This window comes from Arvicanthis niloticus, chromosome 4 (genome assembly GCF_011762505.2).
Source record: "Arvicanthis niloticus isolate mArvNil1 chromosome 4, mArvNil1.pat.X, whole genome shotgun sequence".
Classification (NCBI taxonomy): domain Eukaryota; kingdom Metazoa; phylum Chordata; class Mammalia; order Rodentia; family Muridae; genus Arvicanthis; species Arvicanthis niloticus.
In genome coordinates, this window is record NC_047661.1 from 10,996,407 (window position 1) to 11,021,551 (window position 25,145).

General features: G+C 36.8%; 1 long non-coding RNA gene across 1 annotated transcript in view; it reads right to left on the reverse strand.

The window, feature by feature from the left end:
* LOC143441948 (uncharacterized) overlaps window positions 1-25,145 on the reverse strand; it is a 250,804-nt gene that overhangs the window by 11,406 nt on the left and 214,253 nt on the right. Inside the window, exon 2 of the long non-coding RNA XR_013109729.1 lies at window positions 7,064-7,166. This is a non-coding gene — a long non-coding RNA (uncharacterized LOC143441948). The remainder of the gene's footprint in view (window positions 1-7,063; window positions 7,167-25,145) is intronic.

A 25,145-nucleotide genomic window follows, 5' to 3' on the forward strand; every position in this document is an offset into this window, starting at 1 on the left:
ATATGGGTCTGGCACCAAACAGATGTGAATAACACTGGAACAAACCTGAAGTCCCCAACCATGAGTGAGTACACAGAAGTATGGGCATGTAGTAATTGGCAAAGGTGTCAGAAAGATATGGTGGAGAAAAGAATGTATTCATTTTTTAAAACTATTTTAATTAAATTTCAGATAGAGTTCAGAAAAAGCTAGAAAGAGTGAGTTTATTTAGCAATAAGTTTCAGAGGCTGAAACACTCTGGCCCTAGGTTAACAGATGGAGGCAGGAAGCTGATGCCTAAAAGAATGCATTCTTAACCCATGGTGGCGGGAAAATGGGATGTCCACACATGGAAGAATGACATTAAACCCATACCTATTCCCTTTGACAAAACAAAAACAAACAAACAAACAAACAAATAAAAAACCAAAAACATATCTTCTAATGGATCAAAGAGCAACTATAAAACCAGAAATACAATAAAAAAAACTTCAGAAAATCATCCCATTTACCCAACAATTAATGGATCAATTGACAAGTGGGACCTCGTGAAAACGAAAATGCTTCTACATAGCCAAGAAACAATTAACTAGGTGAAGAAGCCTATATAAAAGAAAGTGAATATTTGACAGCTATATAAGAGAAGGCCAATATACAGAATATTAAAGAAAACCAGTCTTATCCCAAAATAGGCCTGTGACTTCAAAAGAAGTATACAAAGTAATTAAAATTATTTCATGAATGTTCATTGTTTTTAGCAATCAGGCAAATGTAAATCAAAATAACTTTGAGATCTCATCTTACCCCCATCAGAATGGCAAAGATCAATGCATCAATAAGTGTAACTCTACCTTTTCAGATATGAGTGCATATCCTGAATTAGCCACAGAAAGTAGAAAAGTAAAGCAAATGCAGGAGGGTACTCAGGAGAAAATGGAAAACAACTTCACTGTTGGTGGTGTTTCAAATTGCTGCAGCCAGTATTAAAATTAGTGTGAAGGATTCTCAAAAGGCTAAAAATAAATCTATCTTATGACCCAACTCCTTATGTCCCATGCCTTAAGAACTCAACATCACACTCCATGGATACTTACTCAGACACATTCACTGACGAGCTACTTACAGTATACAGACTTCTGTATGTATTGGAGAAATATACAATTCGCAGGGAATTTGAAAGCTACATACTGTCCACTACATTTATTCAGAGGTTGGATGTGTATGTAAAATCACTATTAGGGAATGTTGGCAGGAAGATTGCCTGATACGCCTCATATGACTGGGTTTTAGGCAGGGTGGACACACTTTAAGTCGTATCTACAGAACACATAAGATGACAAGTTCCTGCTGCTTCTGACAAAATTTTCCTTCTTTAAAACCATTGGATGCAAGGTCCAATAATGGGTAGGGTTGAAATCAATCCTGATGATGAAGACAAGGGGGTATCATCACATCCAACCTGCAGCGGGAACCACCACAATGTACTGAGTATGTGGTGGTCAGAAAGGAGAGAAAAAGAAGTGGAGCAGCTTTGAGCACTATGTAGAGAGATGAAACTGTAGAGGAGCGGTGGAAGGGAGTAGCCTGCTGTGAGTGGCAGCCCTGCACTCTGAGGCCATGGTAAGGTCCCAGCCTGAGCTGCTACTGAATACCATAAATGAGTTCATGGTACACAGTGGCAGGAGTCGATGTTGTCAGTGGCTCATATTACCTCTATAAAATATGGGGATGTCCTTGGTTGGAGCAGATGCTGGGAGTCACGTGGGTGTTCAGAGGTGGTGCATAACTGACACTGCCCCTCACTGGATGCGGTGCTCCAAAAAGCTGGCTCCGTCTCTTACTGGTGGCAGAGTGGGACCTGTGCCCTGCCCACGAAGCAGAGTCCAAGCTGGCTCTGGTGGTGGGAGTGTATGTAAGCTGCCACAAAGGCTTGAGTGTGGGAGAGCTGACCCCGCCACTCTCTATTCTGGGATGACAATGGTGCAGATATAATGGGACCCCAGCCCCCACCCTTCGCTACCTTAGGTAGATGGGAAAGCTGCCACAAGGTCATGAGTTCCAGAGAGCTAGCCTTGCTCATCACCAGCTACAGAATTGGAACTCAGGAGAGCTGGCCCTGCATCTTGCTTGGCCAGGAAAACAGAGCTGACCATGGTGCGAACCAGGTGAGCCAGCCTCAAGTGTGAGGGCATGCGAGAACTGGCCCTGCAACCCATCAGTTGGCATGCTGCAGTTGTGATGCCTTCTCCAAATTGCTCCCCAAAACCTGTGGCAGTCAGGGGGATCTAGTCTTGGAGTCCTGAGCTCAGGAAAGCTAGCTCTGCCCCAGGGAGCTGCAGCACTTGGGAGATTGGGCACTGAAACTCGCCTTTGCAGTACAGTAGCACCTGCCCTGGTAGAAGGGCACAGACTAGCTACCCTGAATGGCAAGAGCATGGGAGAGCTGGTTCTACCACTGGGTTACCTTGAGGTGGTGTGGTTGCTAATGTGATGCCCTTTCCTTCATCTTCCCTTTCCCCTTCCCCTTTAGCTTCCAGCAATAGCTGAGAGAGTTGTTTCCTAAGGTGGATAGCTATTCCTGCCCTCTTGATGGCTATAGCACTTGGGAGAGCCCTGCACCTTGCCTAGGAAACACACACACACACACACACACACACAAACACATACACCACTCATAAACACAATGTTTTTTTAAAAAACAATAATTTAATAATTTAAAAGCATAATTTAGTTTTAATGAGTAACTTTTTCTTAACTGTATGAAAGTTTTCCATCCCTATGTTTTTTTTAGAATATTACAAATTTACTTTCTGAAGGGCACATATGCTTAAAGAAAATGTAAAGGTATATTAATAGAATTTTTGATTAAAAGACATATTTTAGTATGTATAAACCATCATTTCAGCCAGTAATGGTATACCAGAACTTAAATATCTATTTAAATGCATACTTCAGTCATAAAGACATGACAAATCTAAAACTTAAAATATTAGGTTTATTAAAATACATGTTTGAAAGCAAATAGATTAATCTTAACTAAATTTTGGGTGTAGACCATTTAAACTCTTTAATTCTTCAGTTTGTTGCACACCTATGTGTAGTCTGCCTCTTCAGGGAACTAAAATAGACAAGCTTAAAATTCTAGAATAGTGGGATCTTCTCAAGAAAATAAAAACAGATAATTGCTTCTAGTAAGCTTGAAAAGACCTGGGAAGCGTTATGAACTCAGACAGCATAAACTTCCCTAAGCAAACCAAGCATCTCATAGTTCACTAATATGAGATTCCTAATTACTTTTATAGTGTGTCACTGTTTTACATGATCAAATCTAATTGACCAGAAAATTTTAGTTCAATTCCACTAAGCTCCAGCTAAATTTTTACTATTAATATTTGGGATTATTCGTGAATATTGCATCTTTATTGCACCAATGTACTTTAAATTCTATTTTGAGGAATAAGAATATTTCATTACAATGTTCAACAATTGACATATTCGCATAAGAGCTACAGTATTTTTAAATCCACTGTCATATCTTTAATTTTTTAAAGAGTTCTCATGCATTTTCTTCTTGGTTATTAAAGGAATGACAATTTGATTTTAATCAAACACTTTATTTGAAAGTCATGGCTAATGAGTGTCAAGTACTGGTGACCTCATGGTAAGTGGCATGAAAACATCCTCCTCCGCTGAAGAATTCATTTCAGAGAGCCCTTAACTTCACATCCACCGATACATCTCTGTCTATGATTATGACTTTCAAGCACCTCAATTTTTATGCTTGGGCCACTTTACTTTTGTGTCAGGAAACATTAAGCTATACAAAGAAATACAAGTTGAAGTCACCAGCTCCCAAAATATAGAAAGATACTTTGTTCACATTTAATGTCTCATCAAATTATTGAACATATGCTTTGGTAATTTACTCCTTTAATTGAATTGAAAATAATTTAAGCATGATTATGGTTTATTTGTCCTAAATTCCTCTTATTAAGGAGGATCATAGAATACAAGGAATGATCAAGAGAAATCCTCCTGTATAGTGTTCTTTCCCTTAAGTGCAACTGTTACCACTTATCCTAATTTTGCGTAATGCATCAAATCTGCACAGGATTAAATAGAAGGCCAAGATTAAAGAAGTGACACTTTTGCAAAGTGAAGAATTAATCAGGTAAGAAATATGGACTAAGCCAGTTCCAAGCAATGTGGATGTGAACATCTGAGTCTTTTTGTTCTGAATTGGCTATCAGAGAAAAGGACAGTAAAACTATTGTTGAATGGCTACACTATAATAGAATGCCATGAACTTCTAATAAAATATCATAAGACTACCTATCACAAGCAATGACACTGTTTCCTGTAATCCAGAAACCAGTTGACATGAGCAGTACACTCCAGTGGCTCTTGCTCACAGTCAAAACAGATCAAACCTAAAGTACCTAACTGGCTATAAATGTGTGGTCATGGAGTGCAAACTTTATGAGGCCCAGAGGTTAGACAAAGATATTAGAAACGTACAACACTAAACAGGTTTCATCCTGTTCTCATTCTCCAATTATTTTAAGGATACCGCACTGGCATCCACATTGTCTGTGATTCCATGTCTTATAGACATAAATTCTGATTTAATTTGAACTAAATAAAATAAAAAAGACTCTTCAAATATTCAGCCTTGGCTCACTTCCAACTTCTACTAGGCTTGTTGCCTAATTACCATTAGATTCTGATGAAATGCCCTATGCTTTCCACTAAGATATAGCTTAGAAAGGCAGAAAAAAGTAATTATAATAAATAGACATATGCTATTATAGTAAAATAAAATAGAAAATTACAGCCAAGGAAGCTAAAACTGTGGAAAAAATAAGTTTATTTAAATATACTGATTTTACCCTATATTGATATATATTAATTTAATTTATGATTGATGTTTATATTAATAACTTGAACATTTTGTACTTGGTCAATAATCATAAAACTATTCCCAAATAGGTAATTTTTCTTTAGAGGGCCAAACAATTTCTCAGTGAAAGTACTAATTAAGCAAGGAGCCGCTGGCCAGTAATTTTCAGGCTAGGTTTGATTCTTAGCCTCTGTAATGAATTCACAGTTCCCACTGCTAAGTGTCAAATAAAACACCTCAGAAGAATTATTATAATGGAGAATCTGTTAGTGTGAATTTCATTATTAAGATTTGCCTTGTCCTCATTTCTGCTACTAAAGTTTAGAGACGGCCAGTCCAAACATTCTTTATAAACTTATTTTTAGGTAATAAAAAGAATCATATGTAGCCTAACAAATAGCAGGCGATATGTGTTTTACCTAATAATTCTTTTATAGCTATACATTGATTTGAAAAGAACCTTAGAACTAATTCAATCCAAAGTCCAAATCAAGAAGGTAAATTCAGCTCTTCTTCCCTCCTAGCTGCCTTCTCAATTTATTTTTGTCTACTTTAAAATGTTGAAATCTTGTGGCAACAAGATAGTCTAGTATATAAAGGTCATAGCTGCCAGACTTGAGAACCCGAGTCTCATCCTTAAGACTTTCCTTGTGAAAGGAGAGAACTGATTCACCCGATAAGGTGTCTCATCATTAGGTGTTTGGTGCTATTTGTATATGTGTTCACCATAAACAATTTAAAGGTGATTATATTCAGACCTAGCCAGTTTTCACTTGCAGAAACTAAATTATGGGCTGGCAAGGAGGTATACAAGTGGAGGGGTTTGCTCCGAGGTCAGAAATTACTGTCTAATCCCTACATCCCCACAAGGAAGTGATTTGTCTTCTGATCTTCAATAATAGTGTCCCTACACACACACACACACACACGCACACACGCACACACAAATGCAGAGTGAGCGAATGAATGAATGAATGAATGAATGAGGGGATAAATGAATTTAAAATGTAATCTGAATGTCTTCACAAGGGAAATGTTTGTCCCTATAGCATTTCAAAATCTGCATTATCCATCTCAGCCTTTATCCTTCCTTAAGGTGAATATACCTGTTTCATTGATCTTATTTTATTTAATTCATAGATTCAGAAATAGAATACTTGGAAAGGCTGAATATTAGCTCATCCAGGCTCTGAAAGCTCATTTGTTGCCATATTCCATCTGTTTTTAAGTCTCCTGTTTCTGCAGCATTGGCTTTATCAATTTATGTAAAATTTTATATACAGTAAATTTGAATATCCATGTTAAGGTCAAGGACAGATATGGTCTCCATAAAAAGGATTTAAATCATAGAAGAGCAACTCCCCCCACCTGCAGACTGAATTGTTATAGGCGGAAGCACAAATGGAAGGTCACAGTTTGCATATCATCATATATGAAGAAATAGGCCACAGTCAATGAATCCATGGGAAATATACAAATACACACATATATAACATTATATATTAAATATAACGTATATGTCACACACACACATATATATTAATAGTGGATATAATTTGTAGTTAGTCGATAATGTAAATGTTCTATAAATTAAAACAAAAGCAAATAAATAACTAATACCTAAGGAAAGACATATGCTGAGCATATATATATATATATATATGTGTGTGTGTGTGTGTGTGTGTGTGTGTGTATCCTCAACACACAAATACATATATATTATATGTATATATATTTTATATATGTAATATATATATATCCTCAACACACAAATACAAATATAGCCTCAACCCACATATACACACACATTGTCTTGAAATACAAATTACCTTGTATGTAAGTTTTTTTTAATGAAATTAGTGTTTCTGATTAAATAAAATGTTGGATTTAATTAGTGACAAAATGTACAAATACATGAAATAATTGATACACATAAAGACAAAGAAATTGCGCCAATTTCAGGAGGCCAATTAAAATAACACTATCTACAGAACATGTACTCAAGTTCATACAATAAATAATAGAAGTTGAAGTATATAGACTTTTGACATATAATGTTGTATTTACTATTCTGCTTTCAGAATGAGCCCTTGTAGGCACAGTGTACACATATACCTGCTCACCTTGCTGAAAGCTGATTCAAGACTAAAAGTCTTGCATTCTGATAAAATAGTTCGTACTTACCTGAATGCTCCTAGTGATATGGGAGGGAGTTTGCTGTGGCAGGAGGCTGATAATCTGGACCTCGGCCTCTTCATTCAGGTGCTCACCATTCAACATTCATTCCCTGTTCATAAGTCAAAAAGCAATGGTACTCAATTTAAACTGAAAGCTGTACAAGATAACATCATTTGCCTCCTGAATTTGATTTTACAGTTAATGCTTTTAATGTGTTGCTTGGTCAGCTCTTTCTTCTGTAGGAAATTCGATTTATTGTGTACAATTTCTATAGGTTGTTTTAAACCCAGAAATACCTACAACACAATCTTTAGAAGGCATCTTTTTAATTTACATAGCATATACCCACAAAAACACAAGCACTGCTCTTTCTTGGTTTTATTTCATGCATGTTTTTACATTTGCATCTTAATTCAGAAAACATCAATGAAATATTTAGTTTCTGTGACACAGTACTAAAGATAATAAAAAAAATAAAGCAGAAGACACATAACTGGACAGAAATTATTTTCTATCTCTTTGAGAGAATAAACAAGAGAAATGATATGAATCTACACATATCTGTAGCAGAACCCTGACTCTTCTGCCAAAATACATGTGCAACTGGGTAATTAATGAATTCTGTTTTTTGATGGAATAAAATGTTTTATTTTCATTTTTAACAAAGATGGGGAATAATTACAAAATAACTTTTGTTTAATTTTTAGGCACATATTCACAAATACAAAGCATTTAATTATAATCATTGGCATTATGTGGAGGATGTCATAAAGTACCAACTAAACACGTCATTCATATTTGAATATGGATTAGTGTATATATTGGCTTAAATGCAATGTGCATTCTTTTTTCTTACGTTTTTTCATAGTTTTTTAAATTTTAATTATTTTATTTTATTGACATTTTATATGTGGTCCCTCATCCCAGGTCTCCCCCCTCACACAACCCCATTCCTCCTCCCTTTTGCTTCTAAGAGGGTGCTCCACCACACATCCACCCATTTCTTCCTCCTCCCTCTAGCATGCCCCTTCTCTGGGGCATCAAGCCTCCTCAGGATCAAGTGCTCTCTGCCCACTGATGTCAGATAAAATCTTCTACATATATAGTCGGGGCCATGGTCAGACTCATGCATACTCTGGTTGGTGGTTTAGCCCCTGGGAGCTCTGAGGGATCCAGCTAGTTGACATTGTTGTTCTTTCTTTGGTGTTGCAATTCCCTTCAGCTCCTACAGTCTTTCCCCTAACTTTTCCATTGGGTCCCTGGGCTCAGTCCAATGGTTGGCTTCAATCTCTGCATGTCTTAGTCAGGTTCTGGCAAAGTCTCTCAGAGGACAGCTACACCAAACTCCTGTTTACAAGCACTTCTTTGCATCAGTAATAATATCAGGGTTTGGAGTCTGCTGATAGGATGAAACCCAAGGTGGGCAGTCTCTGGATGGCCTTTCCTTCATTCTCTGCTCCATTTTTGTCCCTGCATTTCCTTTATACAGGAACAAATCTGGGTTAAAGATTTTGAGATGGGTGGGTGACTCCATCCCTCAACTGAGGGCCATGGTTATCTACTGGAGATGGTCTCCTCGGGTTCTGTCTCCCAGCTGTAGGGCAGTTCAGCTAATGTCATTCCCACTGGGTCCAGGAAGCCTCTTGCATTCCTGACATCTAGGACATTCTAGTGGTTCCCCCCCCCCGTTTCCCATCCCTCACTAATTCATATTTCTATTCATTCTCCTGGCCCTCTGGAGTTCTCTCTTGTCGTTACCCATACTTTCTCCTGCTCCCCTTTTTTCTCCCACTCCCCTCATTCCTAAATTCTAACTCTCACTTGCTTAACCTGAAAACCCAAAGGCAAGATGCAAAACTAGTTTGATAATTAGAAACACTTTATATAATATTACTATCACATGGTTTAAACACTCACTAAGTGACTGATACCATTTCATAATTTTTAAGAAAACTATCCTGGCTAGTTTCACATCCACTTGATGGAAAGGCAGGTCATTTGGGTAGAGGGACTCTCATTGAAGAAAATGACTTTCTAAGGATAGTCTCTGGGAAAATTGCTGTTAGGTGGGATGAGAAAATCATGGCTAACAAACCAATAAATCCTACTTTTTCATGACCTCTGCATCAGCTCTGCCTCTAGAGTTCTTCCCTGCTTGAGTTTCTTCCCTGACTTTCCTTAGTGATAGGTTGTTACCAGGAAGTATAAGATAAAAATAAAAATAAAATTAAAAAAAAAAACCAACTCTTCACACTCTAAATTGCATTTCTTCATGCTCTTGAACCCAACAATATGAACATTTACTAAAACTACACCCAAGTGTTGCCATTTATTTTATCTTCTGATGCCCTTTGGCTACACCCCTCTCCTTTCAAACTGCTGTGTTATGAAGTAGAAAGCAGAAAGCTGTTAAATTCTCACTTCTCATATTCTGTATATTAGGTATCAGCTTGACACATAAACTTGGTATATAATCATCATCCTAGTATGGTGTTGTAACACTTGTACTTATTATGTAATGTTTTAATCAAGGTTGGCATACTTTTTTCCTCAACTCTTAATCAATCCTTTGGGGCAAAACAGTTACAATACTGCTAATAGCTATTGTACTATAACTTATGTCTACTACCTTACTTACACATTTCCCAAACTCTCCCCATTAATTTCTGTCTTGTCCATTTTCTAACCTTTGGTGTCTACTTCCCAATTACATAAAATCAAAATTTAATTTTAAAACTTTTCAACTTATTTATTTATTTGTTAGCATGAGCATGTGTGTACATTTGTGTGTGTGTGTGTGTCTGTGTGTGTGTGTCTGTGTGTGGATGTGTGTGTCTGTGTGGTGGGTGTGTGTACATATGCATGTCAGAGGTTAACTTTGTGGAGTTGTGTAGGACTTTCTTTCCACATTTATATTGGCTGCAAAGATCAAATTCAGGTTACCAGGCTTGCTCAGGCTTAGCCTTTACATGCCAACCCATCTCATAGCTCAAGATCAACTCTTTTTTTAATCTATATGTGAATTAGATTGAGTAATATCTTTTTTGGGGGGTGGGGACTGGTTTTCAAATAGAGTCAAGTCTAGCTTCATTCAGGTTGTTACATGTGGCATCTATTGACACATTTCTACAGCTATGAAAACTGCAGACTTCCAGGGACTTGTACAAAAATCCTCTTCCCAAAAAGTTGTCTCTTTTTTCTTATGGCCTGGACTAGGCTCTCTGGACCTGAAGTTGGAGTCTCAAGTCTGTTATGATAGGCACCCATACACAGTTCCCTTAGCTCTGGGGAGATGCAATGTCTTTGCCAATCTCTTCCTGTCTCCATTAAGAGTTTTCCTGCTAATTTCTAAAACAGATCCATCTAGGAGAATGTGGCTGATTTCATCTATCTATCTATCTATCTATCTATCTATCTATCTATCTATCTGCCATCATATACCATCCTTTCTATAGAAGGTTGCTTAAGAGGAAAAGGCAAAGGCTGTAATATTGATTACTTGAGTCATCAGGCACTTTTACTACATTGGCACACAGAATTTCTACAACAAATGTTAATTTATGCTGTTGAGATACAACCTTTCTACAGAGAATAGATTCTGGGTTCTAGGCTAGACACATAGTAGCTACAACTATAGATTGAGCAAAATTCTAGAAACAATAGCTGCTTTGCCTTGTTTTATTTTTTCCCATTATTTCAGAACAGGCTGTAGTTTTCCTAGTTCTCATAGAAGGTTATTTTAAACTGACTTGCATATTGAAAGGGAATAACTTAGGAAAGCACATTGTATGTTTTTCATGGGATTATATTTTTTCTATTTTGTTTTTAAACATATACCATTTATGTATTTGCTGAGGAGCTATATAGTATAATTCAAATCAACATTTGATATTCATTTTTAATTCTGATTATAAGACGTCTGATATAACTATAATAGTATGCTAGTTTGTACCTTCTAAACAGAGAATACTAAACATATATATAGCCATCCTGCGTAACAGAGTACATAGTACTTCTAGATTACAAGGATTTTTGTGGGGTTAATAAAAATAACAAAAAATACTTTTGTAATTTTTTACTTTTATTAGATTATAAGAGATGAATATCTTTTATTATGGAGTTTTATTAGTGTCACGTTATTGATAAAAACTAATAAGACTTTTGGTTATTAATCACATAAATTTCATTTTCAGTTTGACATTTACAAGAAAGCAGCCATGAGCTACACTTTCCAATTCTACAGTTGCATATGGAGCTGAGGTTCTCTGATACTCTGATCCACCCTTAAAGCTCTTCCAAGAAATAGCTATTGACCTGATCAGCCATGTTCCCAGGTTCTATTGCTACACAAAATTTAGAATGCATACAATAAACTGTTTATGGCAGTCATGACTGAAAATTTTTGCTTTTATAATCTTTCCTATATCACAACATCTCACACATTTTTTATGGAAAAGCATATTTTATACTCTGTGTGTCTATTACTTTGCTATTTTAGTTTTCTGTGGCTTGCCTAGATTTTCCAAGACCAACTATCCCTTCCACAAGCTTATTCTTGCTGTGGCAATTATATGATTTATGATTATTTCAATCCTATCATAATTTTGAAAACAAGTAGATGAAATGAGTTGTTTTACTATAAGCATTGGATAATATATATATATATATATATATATATATATATATATATATATATTACAATTTTAACCACCGTTGCTTCATGTAATCTCAACTCATTTTTGCAGAGTGCTCTCTCAAACTACAGCATCAGCTTGACTGGGGAACGGTGCAAACCCCAGATATTATACTGTATTGTAAACTAGAATCCCTAGAGACAGACCTCATTAAAATGTGTTTTTACCAGAACTTCAAGTGATTGTAATGCACATTGAAATTTGAGAAACTCCTAATTAGATGAGTATATTAACAATCATTACCACCTGGCCATAATAACTTGGTCTGGCTATCACAACTCTGGTTTCTTCACAAGCTTTCTAAGTAATTAAAAGATATTAATTATGTCTCACTTTCTCTGAAATGTGATATCTTGTACCTACTGTGAGAGAATGCCAAAGGGAGAAACCACTGAGATGTGGGGGCTGCCACAGAGCTTCCAATGCATGCAGAATAGACAAACTCCAAGTCACCAAGTGCCAATGTGTAACTCCAGTCCCAAAATTGATTAGAATGTCAAAGAAATGGTGCAGGTAAGCTGCAATTTACTATATTTCTACAATTTACTATAGGAGTGCCTGTCAAGACTAACTTTGTTCATTGATTTTCAGCAGAAAACATGGCAGAAGTGACAAAGCCACCTAGTGTAGGATACAGCTGGTCAAGTATTTGTTCTAACACATGTACTCAGCTTAGAGTCACAGCCGCAGGCAGGTAGTGGTGGCCATGACACTGTGATGGTAGGAATAAAGAATCAGTGGATCAAGTCTGTGGTGAAACTAGTTAACACTCAACAGAAGAAAGAAAAATAAAACTTTAGTTACATGAAACATAAATAGAATTTTCACAAAACACGGTATTTGGACTTGTGAGGAAGTTACTCATTTATTTTGCTCTAAAGCACAGACAAGAACTAACTGCTACAACTATGAGCTAAAGAGACTATAACTTATCAAGCAATGACAAGTAATTAAAAAGAGACAAGAACAGTAAAGATATTTCTTCTTCAGAGTCTTTTGCTTTGATGAATTACAGGTGATTAGATAGATGATAGATAGATAGATAGATAGATAGATAGATAGATTGTAAGTAATATATATGATATATATACATAATTATATGATAATTACTAGTTATATAAATAGATGATAATTGTCAAATTGATGATTGACAGGTTATAGATAATAAATAATATATAGATGATAAAAATACATGGTAGATCAATGATAGATATAAAATCCATTTTTGATTAAGATAGATGATTGATAGATTATAGATATGTTATTTGTTGATGATAGATAGATAGAGATGGATGGATGAATAGACAGATAGGTAGATAGATAGATAGATAGATAGATAGACAGACAGACAGTAAGAAGCAATATATATATATATATTTTTTTTTTCTTGGAACCTGGAATAAAGCCACCCTTACACATTAAATCCATCACTGAGTACTTCTGATCCTCAGGATTTTATATATTGAATTACATATATTTAATAGCTGTATTAGAAAAAAAGAGTAAAGTTGTTTTATATATTGAAGATCTTCTACTTACAGCTTAAAAAACATGTCAGTCAATAAGAATAAACTCCTTGCTGATAGCACTTTAAAGTTCACATTATTTCTCTTACATAAAAACCACCATTTTTACATGATATTCTAAGCATTTCTTCTCTTTTGAAAAGTGCCATGAGACTTCTATATGTCTAAGAAATATTGATTATTTAATTCTCACATAGGATACTTTTCAACTTTGCAGCCAACCTATCAGATGCTCAATTAATGCTCAAACCTGCTATGTCATAGGATAATTGGGAATGGAGGAAACAGATTTTACAACCATAACTTGAGTATATGATTACTGTTTAGAAGATCCGTTAGAATTCTGAGTTAGTTTACATATTTGAACTGCAAAGAAAAGTAGAAATATCTCAGTATACTTGTAGACAACATCAACTGTGTCTAAAAAGATGAATTTACAACTCTCCATTTGTACAGAAATTTTCAGGCACTGTAGAGATGGAAAACTTGCCTCTTTCAGAAATTATTCATATTGGGATGTATCAGTGCCTCTCTAGGAGGACTAAAGGTCATGAATATCATGAGAAAAGGATATAAGTCATTAGGTCAGCTACACAGAATAGTTAAGAACAATGCTATGATGTCTAAAGGAGTGGGAAATGGGGGTAAAGGTTAGCAACAATTTATAGCAAGTCCATTAACATGCAAATCCAACCTCCACCATAAGTGTTTCCTTTTGCTTACAATCAGACAAGAACTTCTGTTGTCTAGAATGCCAAAGAAGATTATTCTGTACTAGCAGAGTACCTTAACTGAAGTATGCTTTTTTTTACTTGACTTCTTCATATGGATGTGACCTAATTTCAAATACAGTAAGAGATAGAAGATGGAGCTCTTACAGAAAGTCTCTTCAATTTTATTTATCACAATAACTCATATATTTTATTTCAAATGAATAAGAAGACACTGGGATAAAAATATGAGTTCTAATATCTACTCCTGAATAGCCTATTCAAAATACAAAATTCAATGAAAATTGCATAATTATATGGTATATATGTGTGTTTGTGAAATTAACATAGCTAAAATTATATTTAATTATCCACAGGTGTCCTAGCGAAATCATTAGATACAGGAGGTGTTTTAGTTTCATTTTTGTTGCTGTGATAAAACACTGTGAAACAAAGCAACTCAGAAGAGGAAGGCTTTATTTGACTTACACATCTAGCTTACAGTATTATCACTGGGGAAAGCAAGGCAGGGACTCTAACAGGATCATATACAAAGTTAAGAATAAAGACAGAATAAATGCATAGATCCTCACTTGCTCACCAGATTCATTCACTCCCATACACTACAATATCCAACATAGGGAATAGTGCCACCTACAATAGGCTATGAATTCCTACGTAAATTAACAACCAAGAAAATTCCTCACAAATTTGCCTACAGGTCTCCCTGATCTAAGTAATCTCTTAATTGAAGCTTTTATCTTGAATTACCAAGGTTATATCAAGTTGACATTTAAAACTGATCTCAATAGATCATCACAATGGTCTTACCATCAACAATGAGTATGTGATATAAAACATTAGAAGTATAATGAACAAAAACATCAAAACATTCCTAAGCAATTGTGTAAGTCGTGTCATGCAGATTAATCTTTAATACTAAAACACAAACGATAGTAAGAAAAGAAGAGCCTCTGCTCAGTCCTGAGAATTATATTTGATGGACAAAAAACATCCAGAAGTCAGCAGTGTCACAGCAATTCAGGAAAGGTACAGCTTAAAAACAAAGAAACAAATAAAAACAAAAAAAGCAACAAAAACAAAATGGTATCAAATTTCCACTAAGCCCAAGTACTATGTAGGGATAGAATTAAGGTAGAGATAAACATCCAGTCGCCTTGAGTATAAAGTGTATACCAGGATGCAAAGTACTCTCTGTGCCCACATACACCATGACTCCCTTTAATTTTCTGGTTCCTGAGGTTATATACTTACATCTGAAGATTTGCAACTAAACTCCTCAAATGAAAGAAAACATGTGTCACTTGTACTTTTAGGTATGGGATTTGTCACTCAGTATATCTTCCACTTCCATTTATTCACCTGTAAATTTCGTGATTTCATTTTTATTTTCAGCTTAATATTATTCCATCTTTCACCCTGAGGACTAGCTCCCATTGTACGAGGAGCTGATATGAAAGCTGCCAAGGAAGAAAAGAGATATAGTCCTACCTACCTGCTGTACTTGCAAACCACAAACATTAGAAGCATGGAAAGATATCCCTAAAGGTACAATAGTGTCATTTTATTTTGGCAGTATCACACAACTGTCTAATTGTACTTCAGGCCCACTTAATCATGTCGACTGTTGGAAACCATGCCAACCACCTGTGTTCAGTAAGGTCATGACATTAGGGAAGAACCTAAAGATGAGTATACTTTTTTGCCCTTATCAAAGAAGCTACTACTTTCCAATGGAGCCCATCACAGAAGGCCATAATTGGTCATATTTAGATGGCTTAGTTACTGTTCCATTGCTGTGAAGAGACATTATGGACAAGGCATTAGGAGAAAAGCACTTAATTGGTGACTTGCACAAGGTTTCTGAGGTTTAGTCCATTGTCATCATGGCAGGTAGAATGCTGGCATAGAGGCAGGTGCTGAAGCAGTAACTGACAGCATCATCCTGATTCATAAGCAGGGAGACTCTGGGTTTGGCATGGACTTTTGAAATCTCAAATTGCACCCCTAGTGACTCACTTTCCTCAACAAGGCCACAAGTCCTAATCCTTTCAGTTACTGCCACTTCCTAGTGACTAAGCACCCAAATGTGTTACCCTATGGGGGCATTTCTTATTTGAACCCCACAGCAAAGAACAGACTATAATGTGCACAGCATCGATGAATATGTCTACAACAAATCCTAACATATAAGATTCAGGGAACATCCCAGAAACAGGTTGACAAGACTAAAAGAACCAGGGAATTAAGGGAGCCAGTTGTGAGATTATTTATCCTATATTACAGGGAAGCTACACACATGAAATCTCAATATGGTAACATAAACAAGATTTAACAAGGTCAAGACTACTTGTTACAGAAATGTAGATGAAAGAAATTCATGAGTGTCATCCCCAGATAAACAGGTAAAAGCAGTTAACTGCTGACAGAAAAGAAATAAATAAAGAAAATAGAGGCTTTTACTCCACTTAGTGTTACTTATTGTTTATGTTTGCAGTGATAACAGCTCATATTTGTGGAGAATTAATTCATCTTCTCTCAGTAGGTGTTTGTTATTATTATACTATATGTATTATATGTTATAGACATTAAATATTATTGATGATACATGATACATTATATATGCAATATAGTATATTAGCTATATATCTGTTTAATACTAGTTACTTATATTACATAATATATATAATAAATACATTGTAATATATTGTAAATATTATACATTATATAATATATGAAATTTTATATTATATATAACACAGAATATTATGTGTAAATATATATTTTATACCATATATTTATATATTAATTATAATATGTAGCATTATTTATTATATATAATATATATTTATAATTTGTCTATATAATAAATATGGATCACAGGGACATGAGAAGGGTTGCAAGAAGGGAAAGGATTAAAGGAAGTTTAAAATGATATAAATATGTTACTCACATATTACACTTTTAAAACATAATTAAAAATTATGAACAATTTTTTTAAAAGTGGGTTTGTAAAAATCTGGACACAGAACTTGTATGTTAAACTGGAACTGAACAAAAATCCTCGTTCCTGCCATCTATCCTTTGTGGTACAAGAATACACTGTGCAATCTGCCAAGAGAGGGAGGCAATTAAACAGTGACACCCTGCTGCAGTACCTATGACACATGGCAGTGAACAGCATGGCAGGGTATTAGTAAACCTGCAAGAAGTAGCACTGACATGTTGATGGTAACCAAAGTTTGTCAACTGAATTATGCCAAACTCAGCAGGTACTGGACATAGCTAGCTTCATGCAGCCAGTGAGATCATGTACACTCTACTATTCTCACTTTGCTAGATGAATATAATTTTTAATTACATTCTAAATCTTATCCTTATGCTCACCGGTAAGTATAAATATCCCCTCTCATCAAAGAACCCTCTCTCTACAGCAAATGCAGACCATCAGACCAAATTGGACACAATTCAGAGATCAACAGATCATTGTGAGGCTGTCACCAAAAGATACCTATATATCACAGCTCTTGCAACTAGAACTCAGAAGGCATTAAGGAATAATGGACAGAACATTTTTAAGAGGCAGAGCAGCAAGGAAGTCACTGTGCAAGAGTCTTTCTTAGGAATGGGCACATAAATAGGGCTAAAACAATAGAGAAATCAACAGTCATTAATGGGAAAATAGTTTCTCACCACTAAGCAAAAAACTAAAGACAACTGATGACTACTGGGAGAACTAGACTCAGAATTGAGCCTTATGATTGGGTGGCCGGTGCAGAGTAGTCAGTTGTAAAGCCATATACATACAAATACAAACAGACTCAGCAAGTTGTAATTATATGTCTGGGAACACACACTCATGTATGATTGTGTGTGTATGTGTGTGTAGTATTGTTTCACATATAAAGTACATATACATAATAATAAAAGTAAATGACACTATAAGCTTGAGAGTGTGGGAAACAAGGAGTGTTTAGAGTGAGAAATGAAGGGGGAAACAATGTAATTTTTACTTTTATAACAAATTATTTTTAAAATATTTTAATTTGATTTGAACCATTTAGTAGATATTCACAGATGGATTCTCATATTTAGCATTCTTAAAGGAGAATTTGCCAACATTAGTAGAAGTAATGCAATGGTGTCATTATTCTTAGTAGGCATGGGTATGAATATTCTAATAATATTGATTTGTGATATCTCATAAAAACAGTTACCTATATGAATGAAAGTTAAACAGAGAAATAAGATTGAAAGCTATAGAATTAAAACTGAGTTAATTACTAAAAGTGGAAAATCATAGCTTTCTGTGTGGTGTAATACTGAGCAGGTGAACATCTGTTGGACCAGTCACGAATTTTCTTCTCATAGGCTTCTCTCAAGACTACAGTCAAGTGAGCAACAGAGATGCTGCTGCCCTGGGAGTTATGATTAAGAGAGAAATGGAGTGGGTGGATGGGGGAACACCCTCATAAAAGCAGGGAGAGAGGGGATGGGATAGAGGGTTTCGGGGAAGACCAGGAAACAGGATAACATTTGAAATATAAGTAAAGAAAATATCCAATTAAAAAAGAATATTGAACATGGAGATCTACATATGCTAAACTTCAGTTTTACTTGTAATATCAGTTTTACTTGTAATATATTTGTAATATACTGAAGATTATGGGGCTGAATAAAAGTGACAGTATGAAAAAGAGAGAAAGAGAGAGAAAGAGAGAGAGAGACAGAGAGACAGAGAGAGAGAGAGAAATGGAGAGGCTGTTGCCCTGCATTAGCAGAGAACTGGATGTCTATCTGCAGGGGATATTTAACAAGCTCTAGTCAACACTATTGGTCCACTGCAAGTATTTAGAGAATGAATGGGTACCTTCAATGTATGCTTAAAAAGTAAATCTACCCATTAAATTTGTATGCATTTAAAAGGCAGATTCTGAATCTCACTACAATAAAATCTTAATGAGTGGATGTTGGGAGCCGCAGTCAGTATGCGCCATTCCAAGATGGCGCTGACATCGTGTCTTCCCAGTAGTAAACAAGTAACTGTGCAGCTGCAAAGGCAGAAAGCCCGCCAAAGTCACTGGCCAATCCCGAGGCGTAATATTGGGTGGTGAGCGAACAGCCAATCAGAAGTGAATACGTCACTCTAGGGTGTATTTAAGCGGGGCCTCTTCCTGTCTTCAGCCCTTCCGCGTCTTTTCACGTCTGTGATACAGAGTAAAGCCTCATCTGTGGTGATACCCGATTATTGCCTCACGTGTCCTTATTCACGGGCGAAAGGGACTCGAGAGGTGCGCGCAACAACTGGAGCCGAAACCCTGGAGTTTCAAGGCAACGCGGAGGCCCCCAAGTTTTGGGGAGGGTTAAAAGACTGCAGGATTCGAGGTACACCTTTGGAAGATATGCCTGGGGTGGCGTTTGTGGCAAGCGGATTTAAACTCACCACTGCCACTCCACTAGCTAGCCTCTGGCTTGCATTGCATTTGTTTTTAACTTATGTGTGTTGTGAAAAAGAGGGCCACTCTAGCATACCAGAACCAGGGTGTGTTAGCCAGCATCAGGCCAAAGGGCCTGGAAAAGAGAAGCAGGCAAGAAAACCTGGGCAACAGAAGCAGGCCAAGGAGCCTGGCCATAGAAAAGAGTACTCAAGAGGAACAAGGGCTACTGCAGAGTCCATTAAGCTTAAGGAGAGAGTGGAGGTCAAAAGGACCCCCCTCTACCCCATTAAGGATCCTGACTCCATAGAACTAGGCAGCTCCGAGGAGGAGAGCATAGAGGAGGAAGTAACCGTTTGTGCAAAGGATAGCCGTTCTGAGATAACACTAAGAAAGATCTTAAGTCACTCAGTCCCGGCACCAGCGGCTTGCTCGGGCTCGAGGGTCCCCTGCCGTGCTTCTCGGCTCGGGCTGTGGGAACAGAGACACTGCAACGGGCCCGGGTCAGACCGGTTGCAGGGGCATCTGCGCTCTGCTACGTGTGGCAGCTTGCAGCCTGGCAGAGCAAGAGAGCGTGGCGCAAAAGGCAGACAGAGGAGGGAGATAGTCTGCCCTGGGAAGCTCAGCGGGCACACGGGGAGTGCCCCGCGAGCTCAGAGCAAGCAATGCCAATGATAGAACAGATGATTTTTGAAAATGCCACAGCTAAATGCTGTACAGCCATTGTCCCTCGTAGGAATAAGAGGCTACAAGATTGGCTAAGGGCCTGCTGTGGCCCGGGAAGGGAAGATGTTTGTGCTTATTCCACAGGTGAAAACAATTCAATTTGGGTCCCTACGCGGCTGGTACAGATTGTGAAGAATGAAGCTAGGTTGCAAGATTACGGTTCTGAGGCTCCTGACACTGATGCTCGATTTGGCGATAAGTATAACACTGTGGGCCATAGTCAGATCTTGGCCTGTTCCCTTGCATTCAAATGCTGAAGTACTGCCTATTGTTTACAGCTATTGAGAGTTACTTGGTTGCCCTGGCCTCAGGCACATCTGCCGACAGCCTGAGTCATAAATGCTACAAGCTTTCCATTAAATTTTACACTTGGTTTTGTGGCAGCAAAACTTTATAACATAAAGGTAATCTACTTGGTGTTAATTTTAGATAGAGAAAAGATACAACACGTGTCTTTTAAGATTCACAGTTTAAATTTAAGGTTTAAAGTTAAAATCAAAATGGCACAGTTCAGGGGTAGCCAAGCCTCAGAGAACAGGCCAAGGGAGGTTACATTTACATTTGAATTAAGACAATGCAGACTGAGCTACAGAAGCCCAGATGCTAAGCATTCCTTTGGTTCTGGGTCTTTAGACCAGGCCCTAGAAATGTGCTTACTGGAATTCTCTCTTGTCTTCATTGTTTCTTGTAAGAAGAGGGATAAATCTAAGACCCAAAGACTTTACAACAGTCTGTGGGCAAAAAGTTATCATTATGCTGGAGGCATTAAAATTATGCCTACTTCCCTCCATGAGTATAACTGTACCTGCCGATAAAATATGGTTCAAATTGTTCTAATTCCTTTATATTCAAAGTTGTTAAAAATGAGATGCTTTAGATTCCTCTAATATATGTAACAACTATTAGAGAATAAGGTTGGCTTTTATCCGATATATTCATTGGACTAAAAAAGATTGGTTAATAAATTAATCCAAAATAAAGTTCAAATTTAAGATTTATACAGCCTAACTTGCCTACTCCAGCTGCCATTTCAGTAAATGCTTATATAAAAGATGTTTTATACCTTCCCTTTACATTTCTGGTAAAAGTGAGAGATTTACAGTTAGTAAATTTATTCATAATTTTTAAGAGCCCATGAAGCGATATTTGTTAAAAATAATTGCTTCAAAAAATGGTTAATTGTTTTACATTTTATATATACAAATATTGTTGCTGCTTTAATACAAAAAATTAAGAGGTTAAATCTTTTAGTGTATATTATTCATTGTGTGATACTTTATTAGTGGATTTCTCTAAAGAAGTTTTTTACAAACCATTGCTCCAATTTAACGAGCTTTAAATTTTTTTTGGAGTACTTGTTACTCCAAAAAAGGATTCAAAGACAGTGTCTTTCAATATTTGAGACCTCAGTTATATCCTAATCAGTTGGGGCTAGAGAGATGGCTCAGCCGTTAAAGGCTAGATTTACAATTTAAATTATAAAAGCTGAACTCCCAGCAATCACATGGTGGCTCACAACCATTTGTGGTGGGGATCTTACGCCATCTTCTGGCTTGTGAGTGTACATACAAAAAGAAAATGGTTTACTTTTAATCTTGATTTGCTCTTAGTGATTTTTAAAAGTTGTTAAGAGATATTATTTGGCTAAAACCTCATCTTAAGATTACCATAGGAGGACTGCAGATGTAGAAGCTCAGGTGTTAAGCTCCTTTTGTTCTGGGTCTTTACAACCAGGCCCTAGAAATGTGCTTAAGAGAATTTGTCTTTTGTCCTCGCTGTTTCTTGTGTGAGGAGGGGTAAACCAAAGACCCAGAGACTTTACAACAGTCTGTGGGCTAAAGGTTATGATTATGCTGCAGAAATTAAAATTATGTCTACTTCCCTCCATGAGTATAACTGTACCTGCTGATAAATATGGTTCAAATTGTTTTAATTCCTTTAACAATTATTAGAGATTAAGGTTGGCTTTTATCCGATATTCTCATGGGACTAAAAAGATTGGTTATTAAATTAATCCAAAATAAAGTTCAAATTTAAGATTTATACAGCCTAACTTGCCTACTCCAGCTGCCATTTCAATAAATGCTTGTATAAAAGATTTTTTTTTTACCATCCCTTTACATTTCTGATAAAGGTGAGAGATTAACAGTTAGTAAATTTATTCATAATTTTTAAGAGCCCATGAAGCGATATTTGTTAGAAATAATTGCTTCAGAAAATGGTTAATTGTTTTACATTTTATATATATAAATATTGTTGTTGCTTTAATACAAAAAATTAAGAGGTTAAATCTTTTGGTGTGTATTATTCATTGTGTGATACTTTATTAGTGGATTTCTCTAAAGAAGTTTTTTCTGCAAGCCATTGCTCCAATATAACGAGCCTTAAAAATTTTTAGAGTACTTGTTACTCCAGAAAAGGATTCAAAGACAGTGTCTTTCAATATTTGAGACAAGCTGGGGCTAGAGAAACGGCTCAGCCATTAAAGGCTGGACTTAATTTAAAATATAAAAGCTGAACTCCCAGCAACCACATGGTGGCTCACAACCATTTGTGGTGGGGATCTAACGCCATCTTCTGGTTTGTGCGTGTACATGCAAAGAAAATGGTTTACTTTTAATCTTGATTTGCTCTTAGTGATTTTTAAAGGTTGTTTAGAGATATTATTTGGCTAAAACCTCATCTTAAGCTTACCATAGGAGGATTTAAACCTCTGTTTGATGTTTTCAAAGGGATGCAAGTCCTAAATTAAATCATATGTGTATTTTCTTGAGTTTACCCTGCTTCAACACAATTAAATTATGTGTTGTAGCCACTGTTTAGAATGTTAAAAAGGGTGTATCTGCCTTTGTCTTGTTAAATGGTGTGCTTCATGAAGTGCAAAATGTTTCAGCTACAAGATTTAATATCTCTAGCCATTTGAATAACATTAAAATTAATAAGGTATTTAAGAATACATCTACACAACCGGTGTCGGTGTGTGTAGACCCTCCATTTCTCTTTATGTTATCCAACTTTCAGAATAATTCTGATATCTTGGATTGTAAGAATGTTACATGCTTTTTAGCACAATGCTGGAATGGATCACTAGACCTAGCCATGATTAATCAAGTTACAGCAGCTACTGTTGTTAATCAAATCTCAGAAAAGACCTCTAAGGCTTTGACCATTCCACAGAAAGTGGATGCATACCTGGCATCAGACATTTTGTTGGTCAATCAGAGAGTTGATTTGCTCCAAGCCCATGTGGAGCAGCTCACGGATGTGGTTCAAATAAGCTGCGTGTCAGCAACCTCACATCCAGGTATTACATCTCTGAGATTTGTGAATGATGCATTTGTTCAAAGCCATAATCTTTCTGCTTATTTAAAAGAGAATTGGACTGGGGAGCTGGACCTGGTGCAGCAGCAATTGCAAATCCAAATCTTGAGCCTTGATGGAGTGTGGATGGACCCTGTTTCCCCTGGAGATTTTACTTCTTGAATTTCTTCTGCCTTTTCTTTCTTTCTTTCTAAAAGGGGGGATAGGCCTGTTTGATACAGCCGTATGTTGTGGATTAGTGTTCATGATGGTTGGTATGTAAGCTCAGAGCCCCACAAAAATGTGACAAGGTTGCTATCGCCCAAGTACTAGTAGTCTTGGAGCAAGCATCTCCCCCTGAAATTTGGCTATCTAGGCCAAGAAAGTAGCTGATGACTGAGACCCTCAGTCGATGCACCCCAAGGGTTCAGCCCATTGCACTGGGTCGATGAGAGGTCTAAGTCCAGCCAGCCCTTGCCTGAATAACTGGTACCTGAATATTTAGAGGTGTTTGCGAGTGGGTACTCGAGAGGGAATGTTCCACGAGTGTGGATAGATTTCCTGAAAGTATGCCTGATTGCACAAAGGTTTGATGCCAAGAAACCTTCCCTGGTGGCGCCCCAGGGTGGAGGCTCCCTTTCCCCGACAAAAGGCATCGAGATGGGTATGGGAAGTAAACCCATTACAATATCTCATTTTGCACAGGGGATCAGGCCTCTGCTTTCCCTCACTGAGTTGGTGCCACGCTTAATAGGCAATAGGCTGTTCCATCTTAAATATATAGATAGGGGGAGATGTTGGGAGCCGCAGTGATTCACCATTCCAAGATGGCGTGGACATACTGTCTTCCCACTTGTAAACAACTGACTGTGCAGTTGCAAAAGGCAAAAGCGTGCCAAAGTCACTGCCCATCCCAGGGCGTAATATGGGGTGATGAGTGAACAGCCAATCAGAAGTGAACAGGCCACTCTAGGGTATATATAACAGTGCCTTTCCCGGGCTTGGAGTCTTTTCCGCTTTTGCTGTTACAAGAAGTAAAGCCTCGTCTATAGTGATACCCGATTACTGCCTCCGTGTCCTTCTTCGCAGGCAAAGGGGACACAAAAGAGGTGCGCACAACAAGTGGACACAAGAAATTCCATTTTACTGAAAATGTAATACTTTTGTGTGTGTAATGTGTTTGGTGTGAGGGCATGCAGTCCAGAACACAGGTTTGAAAATAATAGTATAATTCAGAGAATTGTTCTCTCCTTCCCTTTTATATTGATTCCAGGGATGAAACTCAGGTCCTCAAATTTGCATGATTCACTCTTTGGGTCACCTTACAACTCCCAGAGTCTTCCTTTTTAACCACAATTCCCCAAGTGATGTCAAGTGTTCAAACTTTAGGGTGACATTGAAACTGGAAATTCCTTCCTATTTATAGTATCTACTCCACTATTGTTCATAATAAATTTGAAATGATCTCTAGTAGAAGTTTGGGACAAAAATGGGACCATCATTTCATCAAAGCTACCACACAAGTATTGGGGTGCTTCAAAGGTAATTCACAAGATCTATCTCAATAACAAGTAAAATATAATCAGTAATTATTAGTTGAATATTTATTATATTCAATAACTAGTAAGAAATACTCCTACCATTTGCAAAGTGATATGAATACAGTATGATTTTTA